At 38.8% G+C, this 19,461-nt stretch overlaps 1 protein-coding gene, 1 non-coding gene and 1 pseudogene across 2 annotated transcripts in view; 2 read left to right on the top strand and 1 right to left on the bottom strand.

The window, feature by feature from the left end:
- Positions 1-19,461, bottom strand: part of SP1 (Sp1 transcription factor) — a 42,197-nt gene that overhangs the window by 11,582 nt on the left and 11,154 nt on the right. The gene's annotated exons all lie outside the window — the stretch shown is intronic.
- Positions 10,756-11,281, top strand: LOC132373235 (glycine cleavage system H protein, mitochondrial-like; annotated as a pseudogene).
- Positions 11,853-11,925, top strand: TRNAK-CUU (transfer RNA lysine (anticodon CUU)). The gene has a single exon. It is a non-coding gene; the product is annotated as a tRNA-Lys (tRNA).

Raw genomic sequence — 19,461 nt, 5'->3', positions numbered from 1 at the left:
CTAATGAGTTTTCCTTTTCTTAAAAATCAAGTTTCTTGAGATACAATTCACATACAATAAAAATTCACCCTTTTAGTAAGTTTAGACCAGGGTTCTCAAACTGGCACCATTATACTCCGCAGGAGACATCTGACAATATAGGCATTTTTGGCATCTAGTGCTGCTAAATATTCTACAATGCATAGGACAGCTTTGCTCCTCCCCGCCCCAATAATTACCTGGATCAAAATGTCAATAGTGCTGAGGTTGAGAAACTATGCTTTAGATAAATGTATACAGTAAGTAATGTAACCACTAATAAAGCACGATACAGAATATTTCCACCACCTCAAGTAGTTCCCTTAAGCCCCCCCCATAGTCAGTCTTTTTTGCACTGATACAAACTCATGGATTTAAACACATTTGATGCTTCAATCCACTGCAGTTATTATTCTTACTGATGCTCAAGCTATCCTGCACTTGGCCACAGAAACATCAAGTTGGCTCCTTTGTTCTTTGACAAGACGTCTCACGTTTGATATTAATTTTCTGCTCTAGATCTAGAATCAGCTATTTCTTCAAGTATTCCTAGTTTCTTTTCATGGGAAATTAGTATTCAGGTACCGTAATCTGGTCCTCTAGTCATTTTAGTTATTTGAAGCTCTAGTAGATTCCACAGGAAGGGATCATGTGAACACTATTTCCTTTATTCTTACATGTTAGTGATCTTTATACTTGGAGGTCTATTTGTCTGAACAGAAAATTCTTGGTTGTTGTTTCATTTCCTTGATTCTCTTAAATGTTAATCCATCGCCTTCTAACACTAAACATGCTGTCAAAAAGTCTAGTGAAAATCCATTTTCCTTCATTTGTAAGTGATTAGGTCTTTTTTTGCTAGGATGCCCAAATGTCGTTTTTCTTTAAAGTCCATCAGTTTTAATAGACTATGTCTCAGTGTTGGCCATTCTGGGTCGATTTCCCCAGGCACATTTTTAAATTTTTTAAATAAATGTATTTATTTATTTATTTAATTTTTTTGGCCTGCCTTGGGTCTTTGTTGCTGTGCACTGGCTTTCTCTAGTTGCGGCAAGCAGGGGGCTACTCTTCGTTGCGGTGCATGGGCTTCTCTTTGCGGTGGCTTCTCTTGTTGCAGAGCATGGGTTCTAGGCGCACAGTCTTCAATAGTTGTGGCACGTGGGCTCAATAGTTGTGGCTTGCGGGCCCGAGAGCACAGGCTCAGTAGCTGTGGCTTGCGGGCTTAGTTGCTCCGCAGCATGTGGGATCTTCCTGGACCAGGGCTCCAACCCGTGTCCCCTGCATTGGCAGGTGGATTCTTAACCACTGTGCCACCAGGGAAGTCCCTCCCAGGCACATTTTGGGAAAGTTTTCTTTCTGTCCCATGCATTTGGCTGTTTTCTTCCTTGGGAACTTTGTTCACATGAATGTTGGTTCCTCTTTGCCTATATTTTGTATCATTTCTTCTCAAACCCCTTTACTTCTTCTTTTTTTTGTAATATTTATTTATTTATTTATTTATTTATTTATGGCTGAGTTGGGTCTTCGTTGCTGCACACTTGCTCTTTTCTCTAGTTGTGGTGAGAGGGGGCTATCCTCCATTGCGGTGTGTGTGCTCATTGCAGTGGCTTCTCTCGTTGCAGAGCACGGGCTCTAGGCACGCGGTCTTCAGTAGCTGTGGCTCACAGGCTCTAGGGCGCAGGCTCAGTAGTTGTGGCACACGAGCTTATTTGCTCTGCAGCATGTGGGATCTTCCTGGACCGGTGATTGAACCCATGTCCCCTGCATTGGCAGGTGGATTCTTAACCACTGCGCCACCAGGGATGTCCTTTTTTTTTTTTGGTTTCTTTTATTTTAAAAGCTTCCCTCTTTCTATTACATATAAAAAATTAATTGCTTTACTTTGTGTTTTTTGAGTCATATTTGTTGTCATTACTTTATGTTCCTTTTATTTTCATCTTTATTTCTGAAATGATTTTTTTCTCTTATTTCTAATTTTTTTGTGTGGTCCATCAGTTCTCTTTTCAAATTCTCCTTTTCTCCAATCACCTCAATTCTGAGATTTTTCTAATTAGAATGTAAACTTTCTCTCATAACTTCCATCATTTCCTAAATTAGCTCATTTTCAATTTTCATCTGTTTGGTGAGCATGTCTTTCCAGGAGCCTTCCACTGCCTTAGGGAATTTTTCTGCTGCTTTCTGTTGTTGCTATTGCTATCTTTTGCTAATAGTAATTTTACATGGATTCAAACTCATTTTTAAACTTAAGTGAGTTTTCCTGAAATTTTATGAGGAAGGGGTATGAGCCAGGATGGGTTTTCTAAGCTTCATGGCTTTAGAGATTTTCTCTTATTTTTGAAAAGTGATTAAGAAACAAAACACAAAACAAAAAACATATAACTCTTCCTTCTTTCTACCCCTCTGCTCTTTCTCTGACTTTTATCTTGTCCTTTTCTTTGTTCCTGTCTTGCTCAAAGTGGATTCTACCCCTAGAAGTTTCTCCTCAGTGCAGTTTTGCATTAGAACTTCAGTTTGTTAATTTCAAAAGTTGCCACAGTTTATCTCCATTCCCTCCTACTCACCCTCTAAGGGCAGAATCCCTTCCCAGTTTCAGTTACTGTTCTAGATGTTTCTCCGGTGAATACCTGTTGGTGATTTAGAGGTTCTCCTGTTCTCAGGGCCATCAGAAGCCTTGTTGCCTTCCCTCTGCTTCCTTCCCTTCACAAATGCCAATAATCAAAGATATACAGTTCATTGTAGATATAAGGTTTGATTGTAAAGTTTTTGGTTTTGCTGTCCTAGTTTCTCTAGCTATTGTAATTTTTTTGTTTTGGAACAATTTTAGATTGATAGAAACATTACAAAGATACTTCAGAAAGTTCTTGTATATTCTTCTTCGTTTAATGTTAACATTTTACATAACCAAAGTACATTAGTCAAAACCAATAAATTAATATTGGTACAATACTAGTAACTAAACTGTAGACTTTACTTGGATTTCACCAGTTTTTCACTAATGTCCTTACTCTCTACCAGGATCCCATCACAATACCACATTGCATTTAATTGTCATGTGTCCTTAGGCTCCTCCCATCTGTGACAGTGTCTCAGTCTTTCATGACCTTGACACTTTTGAAGAATACTGGTTGGTATTTTGTAGAATGTCCCTCAATTTGGATTTGTCTGATGTTTTCTCATTAGGCTGGAGTTATGGGTCTTGGAGAAGAATACCACATAAGTGAAATGCCCTTCTTATCATATCATTTTAAGAGGTACATGATATCAACATACTCTGTTTTTAGGAGGAAGATCCAGGAAGATTTAAAAAACTGGCTGCCATTATGTTCCCACAATTTTCAGTAAATAATCTTTTGAAAGTTTTAAAGTAAAAAAAGAGGGCTTCCCTAGTGGTGCAGCGGTTAAGAATCCACCTGCCAATGCAGGGGACACGGGTTCGAGCCCTGGTCCGGGAATATCCCACATGCCACGCAGCAACTAAGCCCGTGCGCCACAACTACTGAGCCTGCGCTCTAGAGCCCATGAGCCACAACTACTGAAGCCTGCATGCCTAGAGCCCGTGCTCTGCAACAAGAGAAGCCACCGCAATGAGAAGCCCGTGCACCACAACAAAGAGTAGTCCCCACTCCACAACTAGAGAAAGCCCGCGCGCAGCAACAAAGACCCAACGCAGCCAAAAATAAATAATAAATAAAATAAATAAATTTTAAAAAATAAAAGAAACAGAGTCATTCATCTAAAATAATTATTTAGGTGGACTCCTCATGCTCTATGTGTGGTCAGTGGTATGCATATGTATGTGCACTAGGCTATGGCGCTCAATAGCAGATACTAATTCTTTTTTTTTTGGCTGCTCTGTGCAGCATGTGGGATCTTATTTCCCTGACCAGGGATCAAACCCACGTTCCCTGCATTGGAAGTGCGGAGTGTTAACCACTGGACCACCAGGGAAGAAGTCCCAGCAGATACTAATTCTTGTTCCCAGTTTTCAATCTCTCTTTCTTTCTGCCTAAAAGCCACCTGATTTTTGTTCAGGGTAACAGTGCGCCAGGTTAAAAATATTCTCCTTCCCAGATTCCCTTGCAGATCAGGAGTAGCCAAGTAACAAGGTCTTGGTCAATCAGGTATAAAACAAAATTGCTGGATAAGACTTTCAGGAAAGCTCTTTAATTGGGAACAACTAGGTTTGCTTCCTCCTTTATCCTGTCTGGAAAGAGGTCCCAATGACCAAAGGTGGAGTAGTTGCAAGCATGGCAACTGTCTCACACTAAGGCAAAAGTAAACGTGGCAGGGGTTCCTACTGTTACCTGGAGATGCCACACCAACTCTGGACTCACTACTTCCAGATTTCATATTATATGTGAACAATAAACCCCTATCTGGTCAAGCCACTGCAATAGGTTTTCTAGTACATACAGCTAAATGCATTTCCTAACTACAAAAAAAAAAAAAAAAAGAAAAGGGGAATTATGTTTTCTTAACGTGAGACATGACTACATTGGGCATACAAATTTTTCTTGACTGCAGTCTGTATCTCAGTATGTTCTACCAGTATTTTGTGTCACTATTTTGTGTGACTCAAATTGATGAGAGTCTTTAATTTTCTTTGTCCAACTCCCAGAACTATGCCGTAAGTGGGTAAGCATGTAACAAAAAATTCTGATGATAATTTTGTATTAAACTAGACCACATAAGAATAGAGAATGGGCAACAGAAATTTATTTCCTTCTGCTCCAGAATGCAAGCCCTTGCTAATTCATCAGTAACTTGTGCTCTATACAAATCCATATATATACCTTGTTTCTAAACTTATTTATTACACATTGAATCTTTCCTGTTTTAAAATTACCACAACATATTTTATACACACACACACACACACACACACACACGCATGTATAAGTTATAGGCTTTACTACATATAAACTTACTTAAGAGCTTATCCCTATAGTGCCTTATACCACCATGTGGACTCCCTAAAGGCAATCTGTAGAAATGTTTATCAATTATTTACTGTCTATTGCTCCAAGTACTATACAAAGCTCTGAAGATTCAAAGAAATAGTTCTCACTGTTGAAAAGCTTGTAGTTCACTAAAGAGAGAAACAGATAATTTCAAAATAATGATATAAATGTTACAGTAAAAGCCATTCAAAAGATGTTCCAGAATTGAAAAGGGTAATTTCTCCAGTCTGGAATTTCAGAGAAGGCTTGCTTCCTAAAGGAACTGAGATTTGGGTCAAACTTCAAAGAATGCATAGGAGTTAGCCAAGTGAAAAATGTTGGCAAGGGAAGGGCATCCCAGGCAGAGGGAAGACTATGAGCAGCATAAAGGAATGTAGTGGAGTGTGGGATGATGGTGGAATAGAGGGAGAAGATGTAGGTGGAGAGATGAACTTCAAAACAGATGATATTATTAGATGCAAGACAGATATTTAAATGACTGATTTTTTTAAAAAGGTGATGGTAGATAGAGTATGGAGAGATAAGCATTTTCATACAACTGCTAGTAGCATGACTTCACTAAAGCATATGTCAGGGAAACAGCACGGTGTGTGTAGGGCATGTTGGCAATACAGACCAAGTCTTTAAGATGTAACTAATATTTAACCCAGCAAGTATACCTCTAGGAATAAGGACACGTGCCAGATATTGTATCAGGCTCTGGAGATAGATATAATCCTGGCCATTATAGAGCTTCCCAGCTTCATTATCTCACTGGGAAGACACAAAATGAAATCAACAAGTATAATATCTGTCCTATAATTTGTATATTAAAGTACTAATAAAACACTCTAATAAGAGAAGTATTAGAGTTGGGAGGGGAACTATTAGAAGGAAAAAAGTGGAATATTCTGGGCTATTTCATTAGATAATGGTGAGAGATAATAAAGGTCTAAAGTAGGGCAGTGGTTCCAGTAAAGAGAAAGGCATGGATAAAAAAGTATTTAGGATTTAAAAGAAAGCAGGATTTAAGTGGCTGAATACAGGGAACTTCAAAGTTTCTGGGATATAACTGAAAACAGCAAGACTGCCAGGGATGTGAACAAAAGACAGGCAACAAGCATTTTTAAAGATTTTTCGAAGATGCAGACTAAGGGACTCATTAAAACTAAATAACCCAGGGAATTCCCTGGCAGTCCAGTGGTTATGACTCTGTGCTTCCACTGCAGGGAACCGGGGTTTGATCCGTGGTCAGGGAACTAAGATCCCGCAAGCTGTGCAGTGCAGCCAAAAAAACAAAAACAAAAACTGAATAACCCAGTAAATTCACTCCTAGGTATATAATCAAGAGATATAAAAACATGTCCAGGGCTTCCCTGGTGGCGCAGTGGTTGAGAATCTGCCTGCCAATGCAGGGGACACGGGTTCGAGCCCTGGTCTGGGAGGATCCCACATGCCACGGAGCAACTGGGCCCGTGAGCCACAATTACTGAGCCTGCGCGTCTGGAGCCTGTGCTCCGCAACAAGAGAGGCCGTGGTGGTGAGAGGCCCGCGCACTGCGATGAGGAGTGGTCCCCACTTGCCGCAACTAGAGAAAGCCCTCGTGCAGAAACGAAGACTCAACACAGTCATAAATAAATAAATAAATAAATAAAAGAACGTGAATTTCTTTAAAGAAAAAAAAAAAAAAAGTCCACACAAAAACTTGTATACAAATGCTCAAAGCAGCATTAGTCATAATAGCCAAAAAGTAGAGACAACCCAAATGTGTATCAACTGATGAATGGATAAACAAAATTCGGTATACCCACACAATGAAATATTATTTGGCAATAAAAAAGAATGAAGTACTGATACATGCTACAACATGAATGAACCTTGAAAACATTATGCTAAGTGAAAGAAGCCAATCCCAAAAGACCACATATTGTATGATTTCATTTATAAGAAACATTCAGAACTGGCAAGTACATAGAGATGGCAAGTAGATTAGTGATTGTCTTGGACTGGGGATGAGGAACGACAATGGGGCATGATAGCTAATGGGTCAAGTGGTGTTTCTTTTTGGGGTGATGAAAATGTTCTTAAATTCGAATTGTGGTGGTAGTTGCACAATTCTGTGACTATACTAAAATCCACTGAACTGTACATTTTAAATGGGTGAATTATAGAGTATATGAATTATAGCTCAATAAAGCTGTTTTAAAAAGCAAACTATAGTTCAAAAAGTTCTTTTTTAAAAAAGGAAGGAAGGAAAAAAGAAAAGGTTCAAAGGGGAAAAGTGAAAAGAAAAACCCTACACTGTCAGGGATGAGGGGGGGTACCACAGGAATAGGGAGACAGAAAATATTTATTTTTTATTTACTTTAATACAACAAATCTTTATTTCACCTCTGTTGTGTGCCACACACTAAATTTAGGTTCTACGGTCAAGGACCCAAACTCTAGTGAGATAAAACACACAGAAAAAGGTATCTCTAGCTGCCTTTTTTGCTCTGGATGTCAGGAAGCTGAGAGACAAACCATATGTTCAAAGTAACTTTAGATATTGAAGTTACAATATCACACCCTTGTCACACTTCAAAAATAATTCTGGGCAGATAAAGTTCAATGTTTACAAAAATGTCTGGAAAGAAAGACTGGAAAAAAATTTAAAAACACTAATATTGGTTTCTTTAAATGATGGGTTGACTTCTTTGTATTTTTCATATTAAACAATGAAAAATAAAGGGAGGGAGGGGAGTTAAATACACACATATATATATTTAAATATGAAAAGAAAACAATTATCAAACTTTTAGGGACTTCCCTGGTGGCACAGTGGTTAAGAATCCGCCAGCCAATGCAGGGGACACGGGTTCGAGCCCTAGTCCGGGAAGATTCCACATGCCGTGGAGCAACTAAGCTCGTGTGCCACAACTACGGAGCCTGCACTCTAGAGCCCATGCTCCGCAACAAAGAGTAGCCCCCACTCGCTGCAACTAGAGAAAAGTCCGCGCGCAGCAATGAAGACCCAATGCAGCCAAAAATAAATTATTAAAAAAAAAAACTTTTATAAGGCATAGACCGTAGAGATCTATGTTATGATTTTTTGAACTCATTAAAGAAATCACAAAAGAAAAAATCAATTCATTTGACATACAAAAATGAAAAGCTTCTGTATTAGAAAAAGCCAGTAAGAACTTGAGGAAGTTATTTTCAGCAAATGAATTTCTTTATTTAAAAAAAGAGCTCAGGCAAGTTCCTAAAAATATTATCATGCCAGTAGACAAATCAACTGGTATAATCTGTAAACAAGCAGAAGGAGGGCTTCCCTGGTGGCACAGTGATTAAGAATACATCTGCCAATGCAAGGCACATGGGTTCCAGCCCTGGTCAAGGAAGATCCCACATGTCCCGGAGCAAATAAGCCCGCGGTATGTGAGATCTACTGAGCCTGCACTCTAGAGCCCGTGAGCCACAACTACTGAGCCCGTGTGCCACAACCACTGAAGCCCATGCGCCTAGAGCCGCTGCTCTGCAACAAGACAAGCCACTGCAATGAGAGGCTCACGCACCACAGCGAAGAGTAGCCCCCGCTCACCACAACTAGAGAAAGCCAGCGCACAGCAATGAGACCCAATGCAGCCAAAAATAAATTAATTAATTAAATTAATTAATTAAAAAAAAAATAACCCGCCTGCCAATGCAGGGGACACGGGCTCAAGCCCTGCTCCAGGAAGATCCCACATGCCGTGGAGCAACTAAGCCTGTGCACCACAACTACTGAGCCTGCGCTCTAGAGCCTGCAAGCCACAACTACTGAGCCCGTGTGCCACAGCTACCGAAGCCCGCGCACCTAGAGCCCATGCTCCACAACAAGACAAGCCACCGCAATGAGAAGCCTGCGCACCGCAACAAACAGTAGCCCCCGCTCACTACAACTAGAGAAAGCCTGCGCACAGCAACAAAGATCCAATGCAACCAAAAATAAAAAATAATAAACAAGCAGAAGGAAAAATATTCAACCTCACTAATAAGCAAAAACATAACTTATTTGGGGAAAGGTCAGTGTCCATAAAAATGCTCATCACTGAAAAAAATCCAACTATGGAAAAAGTCATTTGAACAGACACTCATCAAATTATTTACAACAGCAATAGAAGAAATGAATTAAAATGTAAATAAACTGTTCAAGTAACCTGATGGACTACTAGGCAGTCAGTAAAATTTATGATTAATTAACGTATAACAGTTTAGACAAAATGCTTATGCTATATTACCAAACAAACCAAGAAACACATTACATGCATACTAAGAAAAAAGACTATGCTAAAGAAATACTGCGTTGGCCACAAAGTTCATTTGGGTTTTTCCATAGGATGCTACAGAAAAACCCGAACGAACTTTGTGGCCAACCCAATACATACATTAAAATTTATATAAAGTAGAGCAAACACCAAATTGGTGACTGTAATGGGAAGTGCTATTAGTTTTGTTTTTCCCCTTTCTCCTTCTCATATTTTCTACAGTGTAATTATACAACTTTTATCATCAAAAACACCTACACAGTGAAAACAAAAATCAGCCTATGCATCTCCCCACTTTTTGGTATATTAACAGTGTTTTGCTTTTGTTTTTCCAATATATTTGGCTGCGCCGGGTCTTCAGTTGCGGCACTCAGGATCTTCATTGCCACATTCGGGATCTTTTAGTTTCAGCATGTGGGACCTAGTTCCCTGACCAGGAACTGAACCCAGGGCCCCTGCGTTGGGAGCATGGAGTCTTAGCCACTGGACCACCAGGGAAGCCCCTATCTTTTTTCTTTTTAATTTATTTTATTTTTTATTTTTTAAGTGGACCTGAAACTATCATTGTAGAACTGTTTTTTTTTTAATTGGACTATAGTTGCTTTACAATATTGTGTTAGTTTCTACTGTACAGCAAAGTGAATCAGCTATACGTATACATATATCCCCTCTTTTTTGGATTTCCTTCCCATTTAGGTCACCACAGAGCACTGAGTAGAGTGCCTTGTGTTATACAGTAGGTTCTCATTAGTTCTCTATTTTATACATAGTATCAATAGTGTACATATGTCAATCTCCATTACAGCGTTTTTTAAAAATTGGTTCTTCACATTGCAGAAACTGCATAGTTTTCCTTAAGTACAGGGCAATCAATCAGCACAATGATTGCAAAGGCTCTCACCAGTAGGTGTCGCTGTAACTAAGTGATAAGTGTTTTAAAAGCCCACCCTCCCAGGGAAGAGTGTTTAGGAGGAAGAAAAAAAGAGGGGAAAGGTGTGCAGTGTATGCACAAATTTTAAATGGGACCATTTGAAGAACTATAATTCAGATGTCTCTCCATCAAAACTACATTTTTTTCCCCAGTGTTGGTAATGTTTCCTTAACTAAACACTCTGGTTTTACGTTATCCATCGGTACACATTTCCTTATTTTTCATGTCCAAGAAAACTAAGGATGTGAAAATTTGATCATCATTAGTAACATACCAAAATTCTTATAAATTCCAAGACTTTCACCTACTTCCCATCTCTGTCAACATCATTCCATAGTGAAAATTGTTTTTCAAGACAGAGAAATGAACTAAAATTGTCTTATCTTTCCGCCAGCTCTCACCATAGTGATTATTTCCTGGGAAAGGGACTCACTTTAACATCCCTCGCAAACTAGCTATAATTACCTATTATTATTCAGACTGTTATGATTTAAAATTCATTTAAATATATAATATATACCAGAGGAAAGCTGTGGAGAAGGAGCATAAAGCTTAAGAGAATATAGTCGGGCCTGCGAACATGGCGCTGCGAGTGGCGCGCAGCGTGCGGGCCGTGGTCTGCAGCCTGCGCGCCATCTCTGCGCCCAACGCGCCCTGCCCGCCGCGGCCTTGGGGACTGCGGGCGGGCGCCGTCTGGGCGCTGCGCACCGGCCCCGCTCTGCTGTCGGGTCGTAAATTCACAGACAAACATGAATGGGTAATAACAGAAAACGGTGTTGGAACAGTGGGAATCAGCAATTTTGCACAGGAAGCTTTGGGAGATGTTGTTTACTGTAGCCTGCCTGAAGTTGGGACAAAATTGAACAAACAAGAGGAATTTGGTGCTTTGGAAAGTGTGAAAGCTGCTAGTGAACTCTATTCTCCTCTATCAGGAGAAGTAACTGAAATTCATTAATGAAGCTCTAGCAGAAAATCCAGGACTTGTCAACATATCTTGTTATGAAGATGGTTGGCTGATCAAGATGACACTCAGTAACCCTTCAGAACTAGAGGAACTAATGAGTGAAGAAGCATATGAGAAATATATAAAATCTATTGAGGAGTGAAAATGGAACCCCTAAATAAACTAGTTTGAAACAACTTAATCTAGCATAGTTGTCTTAAATTAGTGGTGGATAGATTTTTAAAAAGCAACTTTTAGCAAAAGAAACTACTTGAAACAATGTTGCCTGAAGAAAATACCCCTTAACTTCCTAATGATTTCAGATAAACACTATGCATCTTTTTCACAACACCCTGTGATTTTTAGGCTAGTCTCCAGTTATAATACTCAGAATTCCTGAAATTATCTGTGGTAACACTAGTTATAAAAATTATGTACTTCAAGGATAACATTGTTATCTTAACCTTATATAATATTGTAACTTGCTTACAGCCATCCCTGGATTTGGGTCAAAATACTCAATGAACTTGCCACTGGAAATAAATGACAGTGGAGAAAAGTTTGTTAGTTGTATAGTGTCCAGTGAAGAACATTATTATCTTAATTTTGCAATATACTGTGTTTGCTGGTGCTATTTTTATACAGTGAAGCAACAGCCTTGCAGGAAAATAAGAAACAGTTTAATAATAAAGTATTCAACTTCTTAAAAAAAAAAAAAGAATATAGTCGGGAATTCTCTGGTGGTCCAGTGGTTAGGACTCTGTGCTCTTACTGCTGAGAGCCCAGGTTCAATCCCTGGTCAGGGAACTAAGATACTGCAAGTCGCACGGCCCAGCCAAAAAAAAGTTTTAATAAAAATTTAAAAAATAATTAAAAATTTTAAAAGACACCCTTTTTTAAAAAAAGAGAGAATACAGTCGTTTGGTTTAGTAAGAACACGAAAGTGATATAATAAATAGGAGAATGATAAAAATTAATTCTGGACTTATTTCATGCCTCTATCACTTCCCTGATTAAAGGAGAGATGAACACAATCCTAACCACTGGACCACCAGGGAATTCCCTTGACTGACTTTCGAACTGTTCATATTCAACCGACATTTTAAATTACTGAGAGCCTCTGATGATTAAAATTAATAAGGGCCATTACATACACTGTAATGCACTATAATGGTGCAGTTGGACAAACTTAGGTATGAATCCTGGTTTCACCACTTATTAGCCAAGGAACCTCTCTGAGCCTTACTTTCCTCAGGGGCAAAAAGGATACTGGGATAACTAATAAAAATTAATATACAGCATACCTAGCATTGTTCCTGGCACTTAGGAGGTACTCAATAAATCACCGTATATTAAGAAAATAAAAAGGCTAAATGTGACTTTTAATGTTTTTTTCCTCCCATCTACACATGTACCCTTACTACCCACAGTATGTGCTTTTGAATTTATGTAGGGAAGTTGTAACACCAAATTCTATCATTAGTGTTTAAAACAGCAGCAATAAAATACTGTAAAACAAAGAATAAAATGCACTGTAATCTAACATTTTGTTTCTAACCACTGGATTTACCACTGAAAAAGGATAATCATATCGAAGTCTTCAAATTATACATAATTCCCATTAATAATAGCTTGGGGTTGATTAGTAATGCAGAAATAACTGTTCTGAATACACAGTGTACTTCTGAAAGGAGAAAGAAACTGTGGATAAAAGTTCATGTTTTCAGAAAATTTCCTAGATAAAATATAGCAAGGAGATGTTGTTTGATGATAAAGCACGAAAGAATGCTGAAGCAAAGTAGAGATGTACATAGTAAAGATAAGAACCTCAAACTCAAGTATCCTAGAGGCTTTCGCTAACAAGACCAAATTAATTTCTCTAGTAGGGCCTGAAGAAAAATGAATAATAGTAGCCATCTATCATGTTCTGTGAATAAGAGTCTAAAAAATATTTATAGTACTATTAACAGTAATGGAAACCAAAAAGGGGGTGAAAATATCCCAAATTCTACCATCACAACAAATTAACTATTATTATCCTTTTCATCTTCCCCTCAATTACTATTTGCACAAACTTTACATATTTATAATCATAATACAGTAACATTAAGCATAAAAATCTGAATTAATATTAAGAAGTAACTCTTCAGGGGACTTCCCTGGCAGTCCAGTGGTTAAGACTCTGCGCTTCCAATGCAGGGGGTGCAGGTTCGATCCCCAGTCGGGGAACTAAGATCCCACATGCCACTCGGCGGGGCCAAAAAAAAAAAAAAAAAAAAAGAGGTAGCTCTTCGGATCCATACCATCCTGAGATCCCTGAAGTGACAATGTAAATAGGCACGTACATATTGGGTACCTTTTAATGATAAGGCTCTCTAAGTTTATGCCCACAGTGCAATTATATAATCTGATACAGTACAGCTGACATTTTAAACCTCCCAAGCATAAACTCCAAGGTAACTTTTTAATATGACAACTAGACTTCCCCTTGTCTTAATTTGTCCAGTTTACTAGATAAATACTAAAAGCAGATACTCTATTTATATCTAGTGTTACAGAAACACATCACAGCTTTAAACTGTCAGTGACAGTATGACAAAAGAATAAAAGATGGAAATGCTACTCCATGAAAATATACAGATGTTCATCTATGCATTTGTGAACTCCTTTTCCTAAACTGGTTTCCTTCAACTTTTGCTTAATATGGCAATGAATAATTCAGATGTATGCATTTTATTTAACGTATTCTGAGTTTTCTGTTCTGTTCTTTTAATACTGATTATGTAATAAATGAATCAGCTAACATACTCTTGAGGACTTATTCTAAGAAAATGATTTAAAATGATAAAACTGGACTTCCCTGGTGGTGCAGTGTTAAGAATCTGCCTGCCGGGGCTTCCCTGGTGGCGCAGTGGTTGAGAATCTGCCTGCCAATGCAGGGGACACGGGTTCGAGCCCTGGTCTGGGAAGATCCCACATGCCGCGGAGCAACTGGGCCCGTGAGCCACAACTACTGAGCCTGCGCGTCTGGAGCCTGTGCTCCGCAACAAGAGAGGCCGTGATAGTGAGAGGCCCGCGCACCGCGATGAAGAGTGGCCCCCGCTTGCCGCAACTAGTGAAAGCCCTCGCACAGAAACAAAGACCCAACACAGCCAAAAATAAATAAATTAATTAATTAATTTAAAAAAAAAAAAAAAAAAAAAAAAGAATCTGCCTGCCAATGCAGGGGACACGGCTTTGAGCCCTGGTCCTGGAAGATCCCACATGCCGCGGAGCAACTAAGCCCATGCGCCACAACTACTGAGCCTGCACTCTAAAGCCCACGTGCCACAACTACTGAAGCCCACGTGCCTAGAGCCCGTGCTCCACAACAAGAGAAGCCACTGCAATGAGAAGCCCCAGCATGCCGCAACTAGAGAAAGTGTGCACGCAGCAACGAAGACCCAACGCAGCCATAAATAAATAGATTAAAAAAAAATAATAATAAAAGTGTACAATTCAGCGGCATTTAGTGCATTCACGATGTTGTGCGACTACCACCTCCCTCTATTTTCAAAACTTTCATCACCCTAGAAAAGCCCCTCTGTCCATTAAGGAATCACTCCCCATTCTCCCCTCACCCCATCTTCTGGCAACCACTGTCTCTACGGATTTTCCTATTCTAGATATTTCATATAAATGGAATCATACAATATGTGACCTTTTTTTGTCTGGCTTCTTTCACTTAGCAGAATGTTTTCCAGGTTCACTCACATTGTAGCATGTATCACTACTTCATTTCTTTTTATGGCTGAATAATATTTCATCAAATGGATATACTACTTTTGTTTATCCATTGGACATTTAGGTTGTTTCCACCTTTTGGCTATTATGAATAGTGCTGCTATAAACATCTGTGTACAAGTTTCTGTGTGGATGTACGTTTTCATTTCTCCTAGAAATATACCTAGAAGTAGAATTGCTCACTTACAAAATTTTAATCTAAAAAGTATAAACAACAATATTCATCAGAGCATTACTTATAACAGTAAAATTTTAGAAAAAAAAGTACATCAGTAGGGTTAAGCATATCCTAGTACAAACATACTATGGAATTCCCATACAATCATTTAAAATGATGATGTAGATGTATATTTATTATTAGTTATGGAAAATATGTTTATGATATTCTATTCAGTAAATATAAGATTATGGAGAATTGTGAATAGTATGATTCTACTTCATAAAACAATATGCAGACTTCTTTGTAAATTGTACACAAAGGTACAAAAAGATGTCTGGAAGGACGATCACCAAAATTTCAACAGTGATTTTCTTCGGATAGTTAATGTTCAATAAATTTTTACTTTACTTTCAGTATTATTTGCATTGTTTAATGTTTTTACCAATATCATTTAAACAGGTTACTTAAAAATATATTTAGGGAGTTACCTGGTGGCCTAGTGGTTAGGATTTTGGGCTTTCACTGCCTTGGCCTGGGTTCAATCCCTCGGGAACTGAGACCTCATAAGCCACGCAGCATGGCCAAAAAAATAAATTTTTTTCCTATCCTCAAAGGTATGTTTTCTAATTTTAGCTCTGTAGATCTTTATAAAGTAAATGCTTTGAATTTTCCCATTTCCCACACTGAAACTGTAATTTACATAGCAGTGCGCGTAACCAATGTTCTCCCTTTAGATCATTTATTCTGCACCCATATGTTTATGGTACCAAACATGCTCTGTATAAAGAAAAACAGAGGTGGTTCCTGCCCTTCAGGCATTTAAGATCTAAAACACTGACATACCTAAAATTGTACAAAGAGCAGCTAACAAATGTTTTAGATATTTGTTTGTATGTATTTGTACATCTATGAATTTACATCACCACAAAGAATTGAGCAGCTATAATCATCCTTGTTCTTAGATGAACAGAAGTCAAGAAATTCCAAAATCACTAAATTAAGTCGGTTCAGACCTAACCAGTTTCTCAATTTTTTACTTTCCTTTTGCGATAGAAGATTAAAACAAGCGAGTTTACATACACAACCAGAACAACCATTACTTGATAAAACACACAGTTCAGCAGCAATTTTAAAAAATTTTAGGAGGGCAGACAAATTTTGTGAGCTTTAATAATATTTATAATGTACCATTTTGTGAAGTGGGTAAAAGAATATCCATTGTATTATCCTTCACACCTGCCTAGATGTCTTAAATTATTTCACAACCATTTTTGAAGTGTTGAGTTTTTTCTCGGGGGGTGGGGGTGAGATACATGAGACAGGAATTAGCTGAGATTACAAAAGGAAGTAAAACAGTGATTGAGTAAAATCAAGTTCTAGAAAGGTAAAAGGAAAAAATAAAATTGTTTTAATGTACAGAAAACCAAACAACTCTTAAGAAAATAGGGACAGAAAAATGATTCATTGAAACAGAAATTGAGAAACCTAATTATCATTATATGGAGTGTCAACAAAGTGTTCATCAAGAAGAATGTTTTTCTAGCAAACAGTCTGCACCAAGTTCATAACCAGGCCAAAGAGAGATGAAGAAACAGAAAATCCACGGGTAATCCTAAAAACCTCTACTGTCAACTACTGTTTTTACTAGAATGGTTTATGAAAGAACAAAGCATACTGGTTGGAATTTACTTCCTTTGGCAGTTGTGGTAGTTCAATGACTACACCAATGGACAAGAAACATAATGGGTGAGAAAGAACGTGAAGGTCTAGACACAACAACTTGAAAGAGCTGCCTTCAACTAAGTGATTAAAATCCTACTTTTAAATGGATGGGAAGACAGAACTTTTATTGAGAGGTGGGCACTAATATGTGTTGAGAACCTATTATGTGCTCTCACATGTTCTCTACCTCATTTAATCCTAATAATCCCATGGGGGTAAATATTAATACTAACTCTCTTTTACAGATAAAGAAACCTCAGCTCAGGCTTCCCTGGTGGCGCAGTGGTTGAGAGTCTGCCTGCCAATGCAGGGGACACGGGTTCGAGCCCTGGTCTGGGAGGATCCCACATGCCGCGGAGCGGCTGGGCCCGTGAGCCACAACTACTGAGGCTGCGCATCTGGAGCTTGTGCTCCGCAACAAGAGAGGCCATGATGGTGAGAGGCCCGCGCACCGCGATGAGGAGTGGCCCCCGCTCGCCGCAACTGGAGAAAGCCCTTGCACAGAAACGAAGACCCAACACAGCCAAAAATAAATAAATAAATAAGTAAAATTAAAAAAAAAAAACAAAACAAAAACCTCAGCTCATAGAGGATGAAGAACTTCCCCTAAGTCACATAGCCAGTAAGAAGCAAAGTTATGATTTGGATCCTAGTGTATCACTCCCCTGTCCATACTGAATATCTCATTCAGGACAAACTTTCTTTTTCTTTCACAAAGGATTTTCAATTACTGCTAGTTTCAGAGCTGGAGTTATTTCGTCCAGCTAAACTGTTCAATCTTATACTACACAGGATGTGAGACTTGTTCATCTGCAAAAACAGTATTTAAAACAAAAAACAAACCGCAGTATTTTGGCTTTAAGATCCCACTTACAGTCAGTCATCTATAACTTCCCATCCAGAAGAGCACTAACCAAGTAGAAAAACTTTTCCCAACAACTGTTCCCAATCTCCTAACAATTTTGTGGATTTTTATATTGTACTTTCAAAGAGTCATTTCATTTTCCCTCCTAACAGCAGCATAGCAAACAGGAAAAAAAAAAAAACCAGTACTCTTTAGCAAGTGCCTGTGTTTGTTCATAGTACCAACATCTCACGGGAGGTTGGGAATAGAAATGGGGGTGGTGTGGAGGTGGTATAAGAAAACAGGAGACATGACACAATATGACTCACTTATAAACAGAACCATTCACGTGCAGCAGTAGCTTTCATTTTCAGCCTCCATTTCAGGTTTCAGAAGGCAGCTGCATGGGCCTGATGGTGGTTTTGAACCAGAATTAGAAAAGCCTCAGAACTTGACTTCTGAACAGAAGCTCATGTTTTCCAAACATAACCTTTATATTTTTGTTTGCTCTAGGTACAATATTGTAGAGCATGCTGAGCACAATGCCAGGTATCTCCAAACCATCCGCTACTGTGGTCCTGGGATACCTGGGGGTCTTCAGATGATGCAACATTAGTAGTCCTTCAGTAACATTCTCATTAAGAGAATCATTCTGGACAATACTATCTATAATACTGAGCCTTTATGGAGCTAAACAAAATGAAAAGTTTGTTGTAAGTTTGATCCTTAGCTTTTTGGAAAGGGACAAATTTCTTGGGTGGTACCACTTTTAAACAGCATCAAACTCCTTTGCAAGCAAAGCAATGATTAAAACCAAACAGTCCATGGAGTAAAAATTTTCAATACTAAGAAAGAAGTACGGGAAATGAAAGTGCCTATTTCATGTAACCCCTCTTATATGTGCCTATTTCTTAAAGTTTAAATGCCTATTTCTTAAATTTTTATGGTAAAACCCATCTAGATAATGTAATATGATAATATTTTATAATGTCTCCATTCTGGTTATTGCAATAAAATTTTAAGACTTAAGTCAATTATTCATCAGAATGTTTTCAGGAATAAATCAAAGAACCATTAGTAATTTAAGTCTGGATGCATCTGAATTTCACATTTCAGTTAAAAATAGTACAACGTGGGGACTTCCCTGGTGGCGCAGTGGTTGAGAATCCACCTGCCAATGCAGGGGACACAGGTTCAAGCCCTGGTCCAGGAAGATCCCACATGCCGCAAAGCAACTAAGCCAATGCGCCACAACTACCGAGCCTGCGCTCTAGAGCCTGCGTGCCACAACTATTGAAGCTCACGTGCCTAAAGCCCGTGCTCCGCAACAAGAGAAGCCACCACAATGAGAAGCCTGCGCACCTCAACGAAGAGTAGCCCCCGCTCGGGAAACTAGAGAAAGCTCGCATGTAGCAGCAAAGACCCAACATGGCCAAAAATAATAAATAAATAAAATAAATATTAAAAAGAAATGCATAATAAAAGACCCTTCACAATCCAGCCTCAATTTCCCTTTAAAAAAGAAAAAAAACAACATTGTACCTGCTGTATTAAAAAAATAATAAAATTAGGACTTCACTGGTGGCACAGTGGTTAAGAATCCCCCTGCCAATGCAGGGGACATGGGTTCGATCCCTGGTCTGGGAAGATCCCACATGCCACGGAACAACTAAACCCGTGCGCCACAACTATTGAGCCTGTGCTCTAGAGCCCGCGAGCCACAACTACTAAGCCCGCACACCTAGAGCCTGTGCTCCGCAACAAGAGAAGCCACTGCAATGAGAAGCTTGCGCACTGCAATGAAGAATAGCTCCCGCTCGCCACAACTAGAGAG

Source organism: Balaenoptera ricei, chromosome 10 (assembly GCF_028023285.1).
Source record: "Balaenoptera ricei isolate mBalRic1 chromosome 10, mBalRic1.hap2, whole genome shotgun sequence".
NCBI classification, from domain to species: Eukaryota; Metazoa; Chordata; class Mammalia; order Artiodactyla; family Balaenopteridae; genus Balaenoptera; species Balaenoptera ricei.
This window is presented reverse-complemented; position numbering and strand designations above follow the sequence as displayed.